Source organism: Delphinapterus leucas, chromosome 11, assembly GCF_059928025.1.
Source record: "Delphinapterus leucas isolate spDelLeu-1000000601 "Yukka" chromosome 11, BTC_Dleu_Yukka2, whole genome shotgun sequence".
Lineage (NCBI taxonomy): Eukaryota > Metazoa > Chordata > Mammalia > Artiodactyla > Monodontidae > Delphinapterus > Delphinapterus leucas.
Window position 1 is genome coordinate 30402513 of NC_143139.1, and position 16146 is coordinate 30418658.

Below are 16146 nucleotides of genomic sequence, written 5' to 3' on the forward strand. Positions count from 1 at the left end.
ACTGTGTTTTCACCATTGTATAGTCTTGTCTCCTTTGTCATAGATTAACTGACCATAGGTGTGTGGGTTTATTTCTGGGCTTTCTATCCTGTTCCATTGATCTATAGTTCTATTTTTGTGCCAGTACCATACTGTTTTGATGAATATAGCTTTGTAGTATAGTCTACAGTCAGGGAGCCTGATTCCTCCAGCTCCATTTTTCTTTCTCAAGATTGCTTTGGCTACTCAGGGTCTTTGGTGTTCCCATACAAATTTTAAGATTTTTTCTTCTAGTTCTATGAAAAATGCCATTGGTAATTTGACATGGATTGGATTGAATCTATAGATTGCCTTGGGTAGTATAGTCATTTTGACAATATTTATTCTTCCAATCCAAGAGCATGTATATATTTCCATCTGTTTGTGTCTTCAATTTCTTTCATCAGTGCCTTGTATTTTTTGGAGTACAGGTATTTTGTCTCCTTAGGCAGGTTTATTCCTAGGTATTTTATTCTTTTTGATGCCATGGTAAATGGGATTGTTTCTTGAACTTCTCTTTCTGATCTTTCATTGTCAGTGTATAGCAATGCAACAGATTTCTGTGTATTAATTTTGTATCCTTCAATTTTACCAAATTCATTGATGAGCTCTAGTAGTTTTCTTGGTAGCGTCTTTAGGATCTTCTATGTATAGTATCATGTCACCTGCAAAAGTGACAGTTTTACTTCTTGTTTTCCAATTTGGGTTCCTTTTATTTTTCTTCTCTGATTGCCATGGCTAGGACTTCCAAAACTTTGTTGAATAAAAGTGGTGAGCATGGGCATCCTTGTCTTGTTCCTGATCTTAGACGAAATGCTTTCATCTTTTCACTGTTGAGTATAATGCTAGCTGTTGGTTTGTTGAACATGGCCTTTATTATGTTGCGGTAGGTTCACTCTATGCCCACTTTCTGGAAAGTTTTTATCATAAATAGGTGTCGAATTTGTCAAAAGTTTTTTTCTGCAAAATTTGCAAATTTATTCTTTTTGATGTGATTGCAAATGGAATGCATCTATTGAGATGTTCATATGGTTTTTATTCTTCAATTTGTTGATGTGGTGTATCACTCTGATTGATTTACCAATATTGAAAAATCCTTGCATCCCTGGGATAAATCCCACTTGATCATGTTGTATGATCCTTTTAATGTATTGTTGGATTCGAATTGCTACTATTTTGTTGAGGATTTTTGTATCTATGTTCATCAGTGATATTGACCTGTAATTTTCTCTTTTAGTGGTATCTTTTTCTGGTTCTTTATCAGGATGACAGTGGCCCCATAGAATGAGTTTGGAAGTTTTCCTTCCTCTGAAATTTTTTGGAACACTTTCAGCAGGTTAAGTGTTACCTCTTTAAATGTTTGATAGAATTCACCTGTGAAGCCATCAGGTCCTTGACTTTTGTTTGCTGGGATTTTTTTTTTTTTTGCGGTATGCAGGCCTCTCACTGTTGTGGCCTCTCCTGTTGCAGAGCACAGGCTCTGGAAGCACAGGCTCAGCAGCCATGGCTCATGGGCCTAGCCACTCCGTGGCATGTGGGATCTTCCTGGACCAGGGCACGAACCTGTGTTCCCTGCATTGGCAGGCGGACTCTCAACCACTGTGCCACCAGAGAAGCCCTATTTTTAATTTTTTTGAGGAATTTTTATACTGTTTTCCTTAGTGGCTGCATGAATTTACATCCCCACCAACAGTTTGCAAGTGTTTCCTTTTCTCCACATCCTTGCCAACACTTACTATCTTTTTGATAATAGCCATTTTGACAGGTGTGAGGAGATATTTCATCATGGTTTTGGTTTCATTTCCCTGATGACTACTGAAGCTGAGCATCTTTTCATGTGCCTGTTGGCCATTTATATGTCTTCTTTTGACAAAGTTCTATTCAAGTGCTCTGCCCATTTTTAATTGGATTTTTTTTTATGTTGAGTTGCATAAGTTCCTTATATACTTTGAATGTTTACCCCTTATCAGATATATGATTTGCAAATATCTTCTCCCATTCAGTAGGCAGCCTTTTCATTTTGTTGATGTTTATTCTTCACTGTGTAAAAGCTTCTTAGTTTGATACAATCCCATTTTTAATTTTCACTTTTGCCTTTGCCTGTGGAATCAGATTCAAAAAAATATCACTCAAATCAATGTCAAGGAGGTTACTGCCTATGTTTTCGAGGAAATTTATGGTCTCAGGTCTTACATTCAAGTTTTTAATCCATTTTGAGTTAATTTTTTATATGGTGTAAAATAATTGTCCAGCTTTATTCTTTTGCATGTAGCTGTCCACTTTTCTCAACATCATTGTTGAAGAGACAACAAATCTCTTTTTCCTGTTGTATATTCTTGCTTCCTTTGTCATAGATTAGTTGACCATGTAAGAATAGGTTTATTTCTGAGCTCTCTATTCTGCTCTATTGATCTCTATTTTTGTGCCAGTACCATACTGTTTTGATCACTATATTTGTGGTATATTTTGAAATCAGGGAATATTATTCCTCTGGATTTGTTCTTATTTCTCAATTTGCTTTGGCTACTTGGGGTCTTTGGTGTTTCTATATATATTTTAGGATTTTCTTTAGTTCTGTGAAAAATATCATTGGTATTTTGATAAGGGTTATATTGAATCCATAGATTTCTTTGGGTAGTAGAGGCATTTGAAAATATTAACTTTTCCAAACCAAGAACATGATTTATGTTTTTATTTATTTGTGTCTTCTTCAATTTTCTTCATCAATGTCTTATAGTTTTCATAGTACAAATTTTTCACCTCCTTAGTTAAATTTATTCCTAGGTATTTTATTCTTTTTGATGTGATTGCAAATGGAATTGTTTTCTTAGATTTTCTTTCTGAAAGTGTATTATTAGTGTATAGAAAAGTAATAACATGTTAATTTTGTCTTTTACCTTTACTGAATTTATTTATTAGTTCTAATAGCTTTTTGATGGAGTCTTTAGAGTTTCTTATGTATAGTATCATGTCATCTGCAAATAGTGACAATTTTACTTCTTCCTTTCCAATTGGTGCCATTTATTATTTTTTTCTTGCCTAATTGCTGTGGCTAGAATCTTTTTTCTTTCTTTCTTCTTTTTTGTTTTTGCTGCAAGCATATGTCTTTTTGTTTGTTTGTTTGTTTTTTTGGGGTGCTGTTTGTCCTTATTTTTAGCCTTGCTAGGGAATCCAGCAATACAGATTTTAATTGTCTGGCACAGTCACTGACCAGAGCAATTTTCTCTGGGCTCAAAAAATCTGGGTGACATTTTGAGCAAATTTACTATCTCTTTCCTTTTAGGGTAAAAAATATTCTTTCTACCCGTCATTACATGGTGTTGTCCTGGGAACTCCATCAAAGCACAGACTCACTAATCAAGTTTCTTTGCATAGGATTAAGATGGAAATGTTAATTTTTAAAAACTACAATCCACGTTTTCTTAAAATCTGTTGTCATTATTCCATAGGAGGAGTGGGGGAATCCAATGTTACATGGAGATCATTGATCCCAGGGTGTGCAGACAGGGAGATAGCACTCAGGCTTGTTATAGTTGTTTGGTTTGGAGTTTTCTTGTTCTTGCAGATCTGATCCTTCTTTATCCTCTTGGTGCCTAGGGTTGGGGTTGGGGTAGGAGGGGGAAGTGAGCAGTCCTCTGACTGAGGGAGGAGATGGAGTGGAGGCCTTTGTTTTAAGACCATGGTTCTGATTATGTGGTTAGAATTTCAAATCCTGTGTTGAATGAAAGTGGTGAGAGTGGGCATCTTGTCTTTTTCCTGATTTTAGAGGAAAAGTTTTCAGCTTTTCACCATTGAGTGTGATAGCTGTGTGTTTGTCATAAATGGCATTTATTATGTTGATGCATATACCACTATGTTGAGAATTTTTATCATAAATGGATATGAAACTTTTTCAAATGCTTTTATGCACCTATTGAAAGAATTATATGATTTTTGTCCTTTATTTTGTTAATGTGGTGTATACATTGGTTGATTTGCAGATGTTGAACCATCCTTGCAGCCCTGGAATAAATCCTACTTGTTCATGGTGTATGATCCTTTTAATGCATTGTTGCATTCAGTTTGCTAACATTTTGTTGAGGATTTTTGCATCTGTACTTATCAGGCATATTGGCCTGTAATTTTTTTTAATGTGTGTGGTGTCTTCGGTTTTGGTATCAGGGTGATGCTGGCTTTGTAAAATGAATTTGAAAGCATTCTCTCTTACTGTTTTTTTGAATAGTTTGAAAAGGATAGGAATTAAATCTCCTTTGAATATTTGGTAGAATTCACCAGTGAGGCTGTCTAATCCTAGATATGTTTGTTGAGAATTTTTTGATTACTGATTCAATCTCATTACTAGTAATTTGTCTATTCAGATTTTCTATTTCATCATGATTCATGGAATTGGAAGATTGTATATTTCTAGGAACTTATCCATTTCTTCCTGGTTGTCCAATTTGTTGGTGTATAATTGTTCATAGTAGTCTCTTATAATCATTTATATTTCTGTGATATGTTATAATGTCTCCTCTTTTATTTCCAATTTTATTTATTTGGCCCATCTCCCTTTTTTCTTGCTGAGTCTGGCTAAATGTTTGTCAGTTTTGTTTATTGTTTTAAAAAACAGCTCTTAGTTTCATTGATATTTTCTAAGTTTTTAGTCTCTATTTCATTTATTTCCACTCAGATCTTTATTATTTCCTTCCTTCTACTAATTTTGGGTTTTGTTTTTTCTTCTTTTTCTAGTTCCTTTAAGATTAGATTGTTTGAATTTTTTATTGTCTTTTGAGGTGGGCTTGTAATGCTATAATCTCCCTTCTTAGAACTGATTTTGGTGCATTCCATAGACTTTGGAATGTTGTGTTTCCATTTTCATTTGTCTCCAGGTAATTTTTGATTCTCAATTTGATTTCTTCAGTTACTGATTTGTTGTTCAGTAGCATGTTGTTTAGTCTCTTTGTGTTTGTGTTTTTCCTTATGTTTTACAAGTTTTCTTCTTGTAATTGATTTGTACTTTCATATTACTAAGGTTGGAAAGATGCTTGCTATGATTTCAATGTTCTTAAATTTACTGAGACTTGTTTTATGACCTAACATGTGATCTATCCTGGATAATGTTCAATGTGCACATGGAAAAAAAATGTGTATTTTTATGCTTTCAGATGGAATGTTCTCTATATATCTATTAAATTCATCTGCTCTTAATGTGTTGTTTAAGACTAGTGTTTTCTTATTGATTTTTTGTCTGGAAGACCTATCCATTGATGTAAATGGAGTATTAAAGTCCCCTATTATTGCTGTGAATTTCTCCCTTTATGTGTGTTAATATCTGTTTTATATATATTTAGGCGCTCCTATGTTGGGTGCATAAATATGTGCAAATGTTATTTCTTCTTGTTGGACTGATTCTTTATCATTATGTTATGCTGTTCTCTGTCATTGTTAGAGTTTTTGTTTTAAGGCCTATTTTGCCCAATAAGCCTAGCATTTTGCCTAGTACTGTTACCCCAGCCTTTTTTTGGTTTCCATTTTCATGGAATATCTTTTTCCATCCTTTCCGTTGCAGTCTCTGTGTCTTTATCTGTAGTGAGTCTCTTATAGGCAGCATATATATGGGTCTTGTTTTTTTTTTATCCATTTAGCTACGCTTTGTCTTTTGATTGGAGCATTTAGTCAATTTACATTGAAAATAACTGTTGTTAGGTATGTACTTATTGCCATTTTATTCCTTGTTTTCTGATTATTTTTGTAGCTCTTCTGTGTTTCTTTCTTCTCTTGTTCTCTTCCCTTGTGGTTTGATGACTTACTTTAGTGCTTTGTTTAGATTTCTTACCTATTATTTTTTTGTGTGTATCTGTTATAGGTTTTTGGTTTATAGTTACCATGAGATGTGTATATATATATGTGTATATGAGGTGTGTATATATATATGAGAGAGAGAGAGAGCAGTCTATTTTGACAGTCAAGTTAGGACACATTTCAAAAGCGCTATATTTTTACTCTTCTCCTCCACATTTTGTTTCTGTTGTCTTATTTTACAACTTTAATTTTTTGCATTTCTTAACTAATTATTGTAGTTAAAGTTGATTTAACTAATTTTGTTTTTTGACCTTCATACTAGCTTTATAACTTGTTGATCCATTACCTTTAGTTTGTTTGCCTTTACTATTGAGGATTTTTTCTTGCATATATTTTTTTATTTCTAGTTATAACCTTTTGTTTCAGCTTAGAGAAGTCCCTTTAACATTTCTTGTAAGGCTGGTTTAGTGGCGATGAACTCTTTTAGGTTTTGCTTGTCTGGGAAACTCTAATCTCTTCTTCAACTCTGTATGACAACCTAGATGTGTAGAGTATTCTTGATTGGAGTTCTTTTCCTTTCTGTCTTTTGTCCTGCAAAGTTTCTGCTGACAAGTCAGCTAATAGTCTTATGGTGGTTCCCTTGTACATAACTGGTTGTTTTTCTCTTGCTGCTTTTAGATTTTTCCTTTATCTTTAATTTTCAATATTTTAATTATGTTTCTTGGTGTGGAGCTTATTGGGTTCATTTTGTTTAAAGCTCTCTTTGCTTCCTGGACCTGGATCTCCTTTTTCTTTCCCAGGTTAAGGAAGTTTTCAGCCAGAATTTCTTCAAATGTTTTCTGCCAATTTTATTTCCTATGGTGAATTCCTATGGCAGATTTCCTATGGTGAAAGTGGAATTAGGAATTAGAATATGTGTGAATTATATTGCCTTCCAAAATGTTTGTATCAAATTAATAGGAGATAGGTATTCATTTTCACTAAAACAATGTTGTAATTTGTTGTAATTTTTAATGTCCTTTTTTGTTTGCATGTTAGTTTTGTTTTGATTTGTGGGGGGCACTTCACCAAGCAGAAGTGAAAATATTAAGGTTTTATTTAGTTTGCATCTTGGGTTCACTTGCAAGGATAACTTGTGGTTAGAAATATGAATTGCCAGGTGGAATCAGTGAGACCCTTATTTTGCTGTAGAAGTAATATGGTGAAAAAGAAAGAAAGTGAGATTTGGAGTTGAAACAACTATATCTGCTAATAAAATACAATTTTCTTGTTTTTTAAGAAGGTTATTTTTTCTCTTTTCAAAATTTTGTTTTTTTGCTTCCCCCAAACTAAGGGATAATATTTAAAATCCAGCTATTCAATGATATTTTTTATAATAAAATTAAAGCCATGTAAAAGGAAATCTGATTTGTGTTGTCTGAATGAACTAAAAAATTTAATGTAACATGAGTAGTTGTTTCATGAAAAAAAGTGCTCCTTTACATTCTTAAACATCTTTAATTTATAGAAAGCATTTCAAGTTCTTTCAAAATTCATTTCTATAGTTCTCCCTGGAAAGTTATTTGTCTTATGCATTTAGAATTTTCATTAGATTTACATCTCTCTTATTCTGTCATTCCAACTGGACTTTGAGCTTCTCATGGGTCACATCCTTCCCTTTATAAGAATACCTTACATAGGACCTACTATAATCCTGGGGACATACAAGCATTTCAATAGAATTCAATCAGCCTGATCATCACCTTATTGGGGAATATGATTAGAATGTTATATCTCCATTTTGCTGAGGAGAATCAGTATTACTGGGGACAGAGGAATTTTATCACATGATTCATTTCATAGTGCTTGGGGTATGGAGTGATGGTAGAGTGACAATGTTTTCTGATCTGTGCTTAGCTGGATGCTCTTTTATAAAAGGCCACTCTCTCAGGTTCCTTTCCACAGTTAGACATCTTTTTTTTTTTGAGAGAGAGGAAGAGGTCATGTAACTGCCAGTTATACCTACGCTATGTTTATTAAGTGTGTTGATATATGAGCTCCAACATCTAGCAATTTGAGGGCTTCCCTGTTGACACCTTCAGGTTACCTGAGATTCCTGATTAAACCTCAAAAATAAGGTAATATGTTATTTTTGTTTTCTGAAGTTACAGCTGTCTTGGAGCTCAGGGACTTCCCTGCTTGTGACAACCTCTGAAAAGGCTTCAGTGTCTTCTGGTCACTTGCCCAGTAGTTCCTCCTGGTATGAAAAAGGTCTCTTAAAGTGTATAAAAAGGTATTGTGTCTACCTCAGCTGGAGTAATCCTAATTGTATATTATAGAGCCGAGGAAGCTTATTAGTTTCTGGTCTGGCATGTAAGGAGCTTGGGAGTTACACCACCCTAATAACAAATAAAAAGCTGAACAAACTGAAAATCAACAACTCTTCCATATGAGAAGTGAGGTCACAGGGCAAATTGCTGCCCCCTAAACTGGAGACAGGAGGACACAGAGAATCACAACTTACTTAAGCAAAAAGTCAAGAGCAGAAACCTCTATGGGAAGCAGTGTCAAGGTGAGAAAACTAAATTGTAATTGATGGAAGCTCAGTGTGGAAGTGTGAGAGTTAAAAATTCCAGGATGTCACAGTCATACTGAGGCTTCCATACACTTTTTTGAGCTTTACTTCTAAGAGCTCTACCAGGTTCTGACAGTGGAGATTGGGGAAAATCTCTCAGGCTTCTGGCAGGAGGAAGAAAAAGGAAGCATTTTGAAATAGGCCAGAGCATTCTGTTCTTAACAAGGTCAAGAGAAACTCAGTTACTACAGCCTAACCTACTGGAGCTTTATCAGAATCTAATTGACCTGGAGGAAGGGAAATACCCATCTCTAGTTCCCTATAGTCATCTTGTTCCACCTTAGGGAAAAAAAACAAATGAGAACTTGTGAAGTTCATAGCCCAGGGACACAGGCTCACTAAAATACTGAGACTTATCAAAGGACTATAGAACACTTCTCCTCCACCCACACCCTATATCTGTATCACTAAAGGCCTATTTATTGGAGTTCCTTTTATCCAGTATGTCAAGTCCAGCTTTCAAGAAAAAATTACAAGGCATACTAAAAGGCAAAAAACACAGTTTGAAGAGACAGAACAGCATCAGAATCAGATTCAGATATGCCAATGATGTTGAAATTATCAAACTGAGAATTTGTTGTAACTATGATTAATTTGCTAAAGACTCTAATGGAAAAAGTAGACAATATGCAAGAGCAGAGGGGTAATGTAAGCAGAGAGGTGAGAGTTCTAAGAAAGAATCTATTCTTTCAATAAAAGAAACACTAAAGATCAAAAACATTTTGACAGAAATGAAGACTGACTTTGATGGGTTCATTAATAGACTGGAAACAGCTCAGAAAAGAATCCCTGAACTTGAGAATATGTCAACAGGAACTTTCAAAACTAAAATTAAAGAGAAAAAAGTGACTTAAAAAATTGAACAGAATATCCAAGAATTGTGGGACAATTCCAAAAGGTGTAACATACATGTAATGGAAATATCAGAAGGAGAAGAAAGAAATAGAAGAAATATTTGAAGCAATAATGACTGAGAATTTCCTCAAATTTATGTCGGATCAATGATCTAGGAAGCTCAGATAAATGTCAAAAAACCTACACTTAGGCATGTCATATTCAAACTGCAGAAAATCAAAAATAAAGAAAAAAATCTTGAAGGAAGCCAGAGGAAAAAAACACCTTACTTCTTATGGAGGAGAAATATTAAAATTACCTCTGATTTCTCAGAAACCAGGTAAGTAGGAAGAGAGTGGAGTGAAATATTTAAAGTGTTGGGAGAAAAAAAAACAAAACAAAACACCAACCTTGAATTCTGGATCCTGTAAAATTATCCTTCAAAAGTGAAGAAGAAATAGATCTTCTCAGATGAAAATTGAGAGAATTTGTTGCCGTAAAACCTGACCTGCAAGAAATGTTAAAAGAAGTTCTTCAGAGAGAAAGAAAATGGGCTTCCCTGGTGGCACAGTGGTTGAGAGTCCGCCTGCCGATGCAGGGGATGTGGGTTTGTGCCCCGGGCCAGGAGGATCCCATGTGCCTTGGAGTGGCTGGGCCCGTGAGCTGTGGCCGCTGGGCCTGTGCATCTGGAGCCTGTGCTCCGCAACAGGAGAGGCCACAGCAGTGAGAGGCCCACGTACCACAAAAAAAAAAAGAAAAAAAAAAGAAAATGATGTAGGTCAGAAACCTGGCAACAACAAAAAGAATGAGTGAAGGTAAATTAAAAACTTTTATTTCTTATTCATAATTGATTGAACAAATAGTTTATTCAAAATAATAACAACACAGCATTCAATGTATAACTTATGTACAAGTGAAATGAATGAGAGCAGAAATAAAAGGAAGTGAGAAATTAGGAATATTTTGTTATTATATGGTACTTATTCTACCCGTGAAGGAGTATAGTGTTATTTGAAATGGACTTATATTAGTTGCACATGCATATTACAAACTCTAGGGCAACCACTTTAAAAAAGTGAGGAAAAAATTATAATTGATATGCTAAGAACAAAGAGGAATGGGATCATATAATATGTTTAATTAAAACCACAAAGGGCAGAAAAAGTAGAAAAAATAGGAACACAGAACAAAGGCAACAAATAGAAAAGAGTTACAAATATGATAGATATTACATCACTTTAAATGTCAATGGTCTAAATACTCCAATTAAAAAGTGGATTGTTGGGCTTCCTTGGTGGCGCAGTGGTTTAGAGTCCGCCTGCCGATGCAGGGGACATGGGTACGTGCCCCGGTCTGGGAAGATCCCACATGCTGCAGAGTGGCTAGGCCCGTGAGCCATGGCCACTGAGCCTGCGCGTCCGGAGTCTGTGCTCCACAACGGGAGAGGCCACAACAGTGAGAGGCCCGCATACCACACACACACACAAAAAAGTGGATTGTCACAGTGGATCAAAAAACAAGACCCAACAATATGTTGCCTTCAAGAAACCCACTTTAAATATAAAGACAAGTATAGATTAAAAGTAAAGAGATGGGCTTCCCTGGTGGCGCAGTGGTTGAGAGTCCGCCTGCAGATGCAGGGACATGGGTTCGTGCCCCGGTCCGGGAAGATCCCACATGCCGCAGAGCGGCTGGGCCCGTGAGCCATGGCCACTGGGCCTGTGCGTCCGGAGCCTGTGCTCCACAACGGGAGAGGCCACAACAGTGAGAGGCCCACGTACCGCAAAAAAAAAAAAAAAAAAAAAAAAAAAAAAAAAAAAAAAAAAAAGTAAAGGGATGGAGAAAGAAATACCAAGCTAACACTAATTAAAAGAAGCTGGAGTAGCTATATTCATTTCAGACAGAGAACAGTTTAGAGCAAGGAAACTTATTAGGATTCTCAGGGTTAATTCATAAATGTAAATTTGGGCATGTTTTCAGAAATTACTGATCATTTTTGACTTTAACTAAATCCTAATCCTTTCACATTTGACTCTAAATTATACTGTCAGTTTTATTCAGTAGTTATGTTTTAGTTCCTAAATCCATAACCAGAGACCCTGCAGGAAGAAAATAGTACAAAAATTTTCAGGTAGAGGCAGGTATCAATTTTTCCATGATAAAAGTCATTGTAAAAAACAACAACAACAATAAAGGGAAGTGGTTAAAAGTGACAGAAACTGACCTGGGTCTAAATTCAGACTCTACAAGTTATGCTACTGAACATATTACGTTACTTCCTGTGACTCAATTATTTCCTCATTCATAAAATTGTGGTAATAACAGTCTTTTCTGTATAGGGTTTTTGTGAGGATAGAATAAAATGATGTATACAAAGTATCTGTCATATGAGTTGTTGTCTATAAAGAAAACATAGAAACAGATTAATTTATTATAAAACATGCAAATTCCACCCCAAGCTTGCTATCCTAATACTTAATTATTTTGTTATTATAAACAGATTTCCCCTTCTTTTAACAGGAATCATAAAAAACAAAATTTATCATCCAAATGTGTTTATATGAAAAAACATGCATTCATATACCACATGGAATTTGCTGTTTGATTAAAACAGCTTTCCTATACAGAGGTTCATTTTCAAACCATGCTTGTTGATATTGGCCTGGTGCCATGGTGTCATTTTCATCATTTTTTAGCCCAGAAAAAGCTTCCACTGTTCCTTTGTGGACCACAGGAGCACATGTGATGCATGCATCCATTTATTCTTCAAATATTTATTGAGCACATATTATATGCTAGGCATTGTATGAGGTGCTGGAGAGTCAGTGGTTAAATAATACAAGTTCCCTGCTCTCATGCAGTATATATTCTAGTGGGAGAAACAGACAAGAAATAAGAAAAATAATTCTCAAATAGTGATAAACACTCGGAAGAAAATAAAACAAGGTTACCTGATAATGTCATGAAGAGGAAGGGAGTAATTAAGTTGTATAATCAAGGTAGGCCTCAGAGATGATTTTGAGCTGATATTTGAATAACAAAAAAGAATTAGACGCAGAAATAGGGTGATGAGCATACCAGGCAAAGGTAAAACCATGTCCAACACCCCTGAAGTGTCAGTGACTTAGCTTTATGAATTCCTAAGTAACTTGAAGATAAATCCGCTCAATTAGTTCAATATTCAGTAGATGAGCTTATTACCATTTGAAAGAAAGTGATGATTTCAAAATTCTAATGCAATGGTTCTCACACAATCATGTGCTTAAGAATCACCTGGAGAGTTTGTTAAATTACAGTTTCCTGATCTAAAAGAGCTGAACTTGTAAAAACAGAGAGTAGAATAGTGGTTACTAGAGGCTGGGGGTTAGAGGAATTGGGGAGATGATTAAGGGTACAAACTTGGAATTAGTGGACAAATAAGGCCTGATGAGCTTTATAGACAATATTGTATTTATAAACTTCAAAGCTGCTAAGAGACTAGATCTTAATTGTTCTCACCACAAAAAAGAAATGTTATGTGATATGATAGAAGTATTAGCTAACTCTATGGTGGTGCTTCTATTGCAATATATAAATGTATCAAATCAATACTTTGTATACCTTAAACTTACACAGTGTTATATATGTCAATTATATTTAAAAAAAAGTTTCCTGGGCTACAATTCCAGAGATTCTGATTCAGTAGGTCGGGTAAAGTCCACAGATTTGCATTTGTAATAAACTCACAGGTGATGCTAGCGCTACTAGTCTGGGGACAACACTTTGAGAAACACTGCTCTATCAGATCTGTCTTGTGAGTTTAACATCTATTTGATAAAAGTAAAGCATGCCAATATTTTCTTTCATGTAAAAAATTTACTTACCATGCCTGGTGATCATCTGAAATTAAGTTTTGTAAGTGTAGTGGAAAAGTGCATGAAATACTGGAGGTAAAAAATACCTTCAATGTTTCATGTTGAATTCATAGCATCTATAATAATATGAGCTTAATTTCAATATAGCCTATTGGTAAAAGGGTTAATGTCAGTTGTCATTCAGAGAGGATTTCAAAATTATTTTTTAAATGCTGAAAAGAATTTAAATGATAATTAACTGAGGGGTTTTTTTAAATTATTTTTTTCATGGCTGGGAGATCACATAAATAGAAATTATATATTACATCCTGTTAATCAGGAGAAAATGAGAAGGTTGTGTTCTTATCTGCTGTGCCATTCAGGAGGATACTAATGGAAAAGAGGTAGAGAAAGGAAGAGGGGTATCAGGATAGCGAGATCAGCTCAAACCATTCTGGTCAGCAGAGAGCCTGGCTGTCGCACTCACACAGCCCGCCTGACGTGTCAAAGAAACCCATGTGCTCCTGTCCCTATGCACATCATGACCTTAGCACCAGGGATAGCATATGGACGATGATACTAAGAACAGCCAACAGTTATCCAGCACTTACTATTTGCCATTCCTCTAAGTGCTTTACACGACTAACCAATGTTAACCCTCCCTGCCGCAACACTTACATGAGGTAGATAGTAACATCTCCATTCTATATATAAGAAGGTGAGGCAAAGAGTAACTCAGTGATTTAGGTTACCAAGCAGTAAGTGGAAACGCTGGGATCCAAACCTAGATAATTTGTATCAGTCTGACCTCTTAAATAATTTACTATACAGATCTTCCTCATTCTGATGGGGTTACATCCTGACAAACCAATCCTAAATTGAAAATACACTTAATACTAACCTACTGAAATCATAGCTTAGCCCAGCCTACCTCAAATGTGCTCAGAATACTTACATTAACCTGCAGTTGGGCAAAATCATTTAACGCAAAGCCTGTATTACAATAAAATGTTGAGTATCTCATGTAATTTATTGAATACTGTTTTGAAAGTGAAAACAGAATGGTTGTGTGGGTATGGGATTGTTATAAGCGTATCAGTTGTTTACCCTGGTGACAGCGTGCCTGACTGGGAGCTGTGGCTGCTGCCCTGCCCAGCATCACAAGAGAGACTATCATACCACATGTGGCTAGCCTAGGAAAAGATAAAAATTAAAAATTCGAAGTACAGCTTCTACTAAATATGAATCACTTTCACATTATCTTATAGTTGAAAAATTAAGTTGTACCACTTTAAGTTGGAAACCATTTGTATACTGCTTCATATGTGGAAAAGAATCCCCAAATTAAAGGTTTTCAAGATTTGTGTCTATAGTCCAGGTTAAAATGAGGTATCTGATTCTTTTTCTTCACACCCTTTAAGTTATAATACAGCAATAACATGATGTCTATTTTTTAATCTTTCTGCCTGGATCTGACAAGAAGACATTCCAAATGAGGACCAAGAGAGAACGAGTGTGGTGTAGTCACTGCAGAGAAAAATTTTGTAAACACTTCCTAGTGTGTGATCTTGGGCAAATCACCAAAATGTTCTGAATTTAAGTTTTAGTATCCACAAAAGGATGACAACATTTACCCCACAAGATTAGACAATTAAATGAAGACTTTTCTGACCACTGATACAGATATGAACTGCACTATTCAGGTATTCAGATGAGTGGACACTTTATACATTAACTTATGGGATTTTCAAGGGTCATTTTGACTGTAGGATTTTTGCCTTACCTGCTGTCATCAGAATCCTTGCTTAAGATGCAACTCCATTGTAAGCCTTTGAGTGAAAGTGGACCTAGGGTCTTCAGAGGATCTCCTCAGACTAGCTCTATAGTTGGGCTCAGGATGGCACACCCTAACTATGGAGATAAGTCTGATGGCTGCCCAGATCAAACAATAATATAATGCTTACTAATAAAAGCTACAGTTAGGGCAGAATGGCAATGAAGAGCAGCAGAATTCCAAAAGAACTGTCAACTGGTCATCCAGCAGGTATTTTGTTTTCATTTACAAAGCAACAACCATAAACAATTTTTGTCAATCTGACACAATGGTTCATGTCAATATCAAGTTCTGACAACAATAAGAAACAATATTTCAAGGATTTCTGAGTACTTCATTTCAAAGTTTTATATTTACTATTTAGAATAACTCCTTGCAATAATTTTTAGGTATTATAAAATAGTTTTAAAGGTAGTTAAGTTTAACCATGGTCAAAAAGAGGTAAAATATCATTAAAATGAGTAGCATTGCATAAATATATAGAGGTAGGTAATCTTTGTAGATGCTTTTACTTTGTAACCTAGATCCTAAAATCCAAGGAAAAGAATTGGATAAAATACAAAACTACAAGGGAGACAAATGAGTAGTGAATAGTCTTAACTTTTATTTGACTATTTTCATTTACAGTTCTGGCACTGACACTTTTTTAAAAAAAGATTTAAATTTTATGTAAAGATTGAACTTCAATAAAATAACTTAAAAAACATTTACATATACATCACTAAATCTCCATAAAATATACAATACTTTTGATACAACTATAGGCTACAATGACTTTGAAGGAAATGATACGTATTCATAATTTTTAAGAGATATCCCATGTGTCATATGTAGGAATAAATATATTGGATTTGCTAAGACATGTGGAGTATTAAACACTATATAACATGCATTCTCAGAAATTAAAATATACTTTTGAAAACATATTTTAAAAGCATAAACCTGTGTTTTCATTTAATCTAGATGTACATTAGAGCTTTTAAATAGAAATTTGAACATTTATTACAAATAAAAGATACTATAACATCAAGTGAGATATAGTCCAAAAGCTGCTAGGAACCAGTTTGGACATGTAGAATGTAAATTTCAACTTTGGCTAGAGATAAGTATCATTTTTTTAACCTTCAAATGAGACGGAATAATGTTAAATTTGCTAAAATTTTAAAACTTGACAAAATATTGGTGGTTTTTAATTTTTAGTTGTAAGCTATATTTCTTTTTCCCATTTATAT